This window comes from Dasypus novemcinctus, chromosome 12 (genome assembly GCF_030445035.2).
Source record: "Dasypus novemcinctus isolate mDasNov1 chromosome 12, mDasNov1.1.hap2, whole genome shotgun sequence".
NCBI classification, from domain to species: Eukaryota; Metazoa; Chordata; class Mammalia; order Cingulata; family Dasypodidae; genus Dasypus; species Dasypus novemcinctus.
The window spans coordinates 82,535,300-82,540,645 of NC_080684.1; positions in this window are offsets into that span (position 1 = coordinate 82,535,300).

Below are 5,346 nucleotides of genomic sequence, written 5' to 3' on the forward strand. Positions count from 1 at the left end.
ATGAGGCATCTGCCTCAACAGTCCTGAGAGGGATGTTAGAGGAGTGGGCAGGACATGACAGACAGTTACCTGTCACTGCTGGCATGTGTCCCAGATGTTCTTCCACAGATCTCTCCCCCATAGAGAGATCGTTTTTGTATTCCTTCTGGTATTTGCAATCCTCCCCTGGATAGGGATGGCAGTCTTCAGAGAAACCAGACACTACTTTGTTAAGCCTTTTACTTTCAGCAGGGCTTCCTATGCCGTACACAATTTTTTAAAATTTTATTTTATACTTATTGCCTCTTCCCACAATTGTGACTAAAGCGTGACAAGTACTCAGTTAGAATGTTGCCTTTGCCACAAACCCCACCCAAAGCCAATATTGGTGCTGCCCATATCCAATTCACAGGCTAAGTCAATATCCACCTTCTCTCTCTCTTTTTATTATTATTATTATTATTTTTTAAAGCAGCCTGCTGGAGGTCCTCCTACTCCCACGAGGGACCTTTCCTAATTAACACATCTCAATGAGGGATAAAAGATTTTTAGTATCCCAACAGTATTACAAATTCTATTAACATGAGAAAACATTGTACTTTATCAATTGCAGCAGAGTATAGTTTTGTCTTACCCAGCCACACAACATTTAAGAATTTGATAAAGTAGCAGGGACCTTACAGCTTGTCCTAATTATTTGCCTATGCCAGGCCCTTAAGATACCATTGTCTCTGATGTTTCTTAGTAGGGTCACTGCCACAGGTTTCTTCTATGCAGCCAGATTCATTGTCATCAGGCCAGGGTAGAAAGCCCTGAGAAAAGAACTGCAAAAGTCCATTACTGACCTTTTCACACAGTTTTTGTACCTTTGGTATTCATTCATGTTCATTTTCTTTTTACAATTCACATTAACTCACTGAATGCTACCACAATACTTTTACAACTTGCTATATGCATACTAGTTCTGTGTCACATTTCTCCATTTTCTGACTTTACAAAACTAACCATTTTAGGACAAAATACACCTTATAACATTTCAGTTAGCATTCCCACAAACTTTTTACCTTTTTCAATATTCACATAACTTTTACATCTTTCATTTTATCCTTCCTTTCTCTCTTTTTTCCTTTTTATTTCTTTCTCTCTCTTTTTCTTTTTTCCTCCCTTTTTCTCACTTTCCTTCTGGGTACTCGCCCTGCTCTGGGCACCTGCCCTTTTCTTTTTCTTTCTCTTTTTCTTTTTAACACATACTGAAACAATTACAACACACACACTGACATTGAACAGACAAACACAAAAAGAGTTCCAAATCTACTAATCTAGAATTTCTTCATTGATTTTAATTTGACTTTTTATATGCTCTTAAGCTGCCCTGTCTTCTGCCTTTTCTGTTTCTTTCCTCTAACATTCTTTTTGTTAACTCTTCTTCTTGGTTTCTTTTATAATCCAACATTTCTTTTCCAGTTTTCCTTCTCTCAATTTTCTTCTTAATTTCTTTCTGTCCCCAAGTCATACTTGATTTATGATGCCATGCTTCAACAAGTTCTTTAGTTTAGATACTTTGGATGTAAAGCCATTCTGGTCTTTGGAATGAGACCCAGCCATGCAGTTTCCAGCGTCTGTCTCTCTGTTTGCATGACCAGAGGTTCTGGGTTCCACAGGAACTTTTGTTGTCTCTTGGCATTCATGGTACGGCTCCATCCATCGAGCTGGCACCCACACAGCACATTCTCCATCTCTTGGGGAAATACAAGCAAACCCTGGAGGATTTCGAAGGCTTTCCAAACCACTCAGGGCTCTGCGCCATCACACCAACTTTAGTTTCATTCAAGGTAATCCTTCTTCCCTTCCGGTCCCCGTTCAGGTGCCAGTTGCTGAGTTTCCCTTCGTGCCCCACATTGGGTGCCAGTTGCTGCAATCAGCTCACAATAGGTCTGCACAAAGGGAAAGTGGAGTATAACTTAAAGAAATAAAGGACAGAGAGAGGGACACAAGAGAGGAGATAAAGATGGGACCAGGGGACTCACAGCTTCTGGAACTGAGAGCCTCAATCCTAGTTTCTACATGGTATTTATTTGGAAACTAACAAGCAGCTGTTTGCTATCAGAACTGCAACATCATCTACAATAATGGGAAGCAACTGCAACATCTACAGTGACAGGAAGCAACTGCAACATTTACAATGACAGGAAGCAACTGCAACATCTTCTACAATAACAGGAAGCAACTTGCAACATTATCTACAATAACAGGAAGCAAGTAACCGGCAGGTAAGCCAGTTTCCCACAACAGATGAATGAGATGGAGTAGGGGAACAAGTCCTTGGAGATGAAGAGGTCAAAGATGTAGGAGGTCAAATGTTGATATTGGATGGTCATCTACAGAGATGCTAAAATCTCATAAAATGGAGACAAGAGTAGAGATGGTGTGAGAAAACTTACAGCAAGGAGCAACAGTCTATAATTTATGAAGAAGAAAAGTCAGGAGGCTGGTAAATGATAGCAATAATGAGGGTGGAAGGTGATTTAGCCAGATGATGTGAACTTCAGTATTTCTGAAGAAGGAAAGAGGAGAAATCATTTGGAAGCACTAATCAGGAACAAAGAGTCCAGTCACCCAAATAATGAAACCCGAACTCTTAGGCTTAATATACATGAAATATGAGAGAAAAATAACCTCAGAGCTCTATGGCGGCAAAGTTAAAAGCAAATATTACCTTCATCACCAAAAGTAGTGGTGCTGGAGATACACCTGGCTGCATCTAGTATTATTCCAAGTCTGAATTTGAGAACTCATGTCTTGACTTTATGGAAGCTCTAGAAAGTCTCACTGTGACTTAGGTCAACTATATCTCCTGTGAAATAAGTCATCTGCACGTGACCTCCTGTTGATTATGTATAGGGATAAGAAAGAGAGAGATTATTAAGGAAGGAATGAAAATGATGTTTTTGCTCAAGGAACATTTCAGGCATCTAGATTGCAATTCTTTATGAGTAATATGATCTTGACTGTTGGCCTTTAGGGCATAGTACTGCATCTATTCAAAACAACTTTCAGGTGCAAAAGGTGATATATTTTCTCTTTTTTAGCTTGTGGGAAAAGTGTGATGAGGTATTGTATTTATAAATTAACTTCCTGAAAAATTTCTTGTGCAAAGGTCCTATGAAAAGTTCCAAGGCAGCATCCTCTGGTTGTACACTACTTACATCAGGTGTAGGCAGGGCAAAAACAAAACAAAACAAAACCCAATTTAGGTAGATTATCTTTAGATATCAGTGATGTCTCCTCCTCTAAGGACCCACTTCAGAGACCCTACTGCTTAGGTATCTTCTTACTTATGGGCGGCTGTCAGAAGCTGAAGCCCCTCCTATGTAATTTACCCTAGGTGGATGAAATCTAGCTTGGTGACCCTGACCCTTTTCAATCACAGTGGCAAAACCTACCTCTTAAAAACTATTAATACCTACCTCTTAAAAACTATTAATACAATCAGGCCAGAGCCGGAGCCAAACCCTTTTTAACTATCAAGGTAACAATTTAACTGAATAATATGCTAATTTAAATAGACTAGAATAGACACATCAACTACTGCTTTCCAGAGACAATGATCAGGTCTTTGTTACTCTGCCTATTGTAATTTGAGACTTTTGGGGCACGCTGCAGATTGGGACCATCCCACCTACATTACATTTCCTGGGCTTACGATTTACTGCAAAATCATGGTCCTTTGCCCCGTATCTCGTATCTCGGTTCTCCCTCTGAAGATAAACTTTTGTCTGTTTGCCCAGGGAAGGGGTGTGTGTCTGTGTGTGTGTGTCTGTGTGTGTGTGTGTGTGAGAGAGAGAGAGAGAGAGAGAGAGAGAGAGAAATCAGGTACCTTTTACAAAACATACTAAAATTCTACAAATTAGACTTAATTACTAAAATGCAAGTTTTGTTTGAGCTTTATATTATAGCTTACATATATGTAAATATTGAGGTTTTTAGAAAACAAAACTACCTCTAGGAAAATAATCCATTATTGCAGGAAATATTTCCTCAATTTGAACAAAATGAAATGGCTCAATTTTATTAGGGAATGTTTTTAGTTAAAGAATTTGTTTTAAATTTATTACAACTTAATCATGGAGAAATCATAATGAAAAGGTAAATTTTCTTTTTTAATTCATCAGCTTATAAAGCATAGTTTGGAAGTCAGATTGCTGAGAAATGATTAAGATGCCCTGAAATCGAGATCAGCTTCTTTCCTTTCTTGGAAGAAAGCATCTTGAATTTATACACATGCATTCACATATATGAATTCGTAAGAAATACAAATATTTGTCATCAGCGGTATTTGTTTAGAAGACTTTTTTTTAGTTGGAATCATTTTTAATATTTAAATACAAAAAATGAGCACTGACTTTTATCTGTTTCATAAACTGTGTGCGTGTCCCTTACAGGAAGACATTTTAATTGTAGTTCAGTCCTGAGAGTCTACCAGGTTTCAGTTTGCATCAGTAATATGGGTTTGATGAGTGTAACCAGCCTAATTTTTGGTCACTAGGCATCCTCTACGATTAAAATCTAGTATGCCCGTTAAAGGTGTTTTAATTTTATATTATTAAACATTAAGATCGATTAAATTGTGGTTAAGATACTTATGGTGGAAATCTAACCCAGACTACGCTTTACAAAAATGCATGCACGAATTTGCCTTGAGCTTTCAACTGTTCAAATCAAACAATTTAGAAATGCCCCAACCTTTAGGGTAAGAAAGGAATGGAAAATTTAACAATACAATTTTGTCAAAAATCAAGGACATTTTAAAGTGCCCAGTAATAGAGGTCTGGATTTTCCTGAATTTCAGGAACAAAAGAAGCCTTCGCAAGCTAAAGGGAGATTAAAGTACATCCTCCCCTTCTCCCGACCCCAAATAAATCAAATCAAGGAATAGGGGTGCTTGATTTGATTGTAGGCGTTCCTACAAACACGCTTCGCTTCTTTCACTTCAGGGCTGGCTAAAACTGCGCCTATTCTTCGGTGGGCCAGGGTCCCGGGATTAAGAAAGGCCCAGCCAAGGGTCCTCACGGTGGGCATTAAATTCGGCCCGTTTGTAGGTTACTGAACCCAGAAAGGAAAGCGTCTTCTCTAACAGAGAGAGGGAAAGGAAACCACGCACAAAAGCACTACCACTAGTTCCTTATCAGAGTCCAAAGGGAAGGGTGGAGAAAAGAGAATTAAGAAAACAACCAGGAACCACAACCAAACACTGGGCTCCCGCCCGAGCGGCTTTTAAACTGCGTTTCTACAACCTTTCGCACCGCGCCGCGGCTAATGGAACCCGCGCGAGCCGATCCACCAATCACCGCCGCGTTTCCTCCCGGC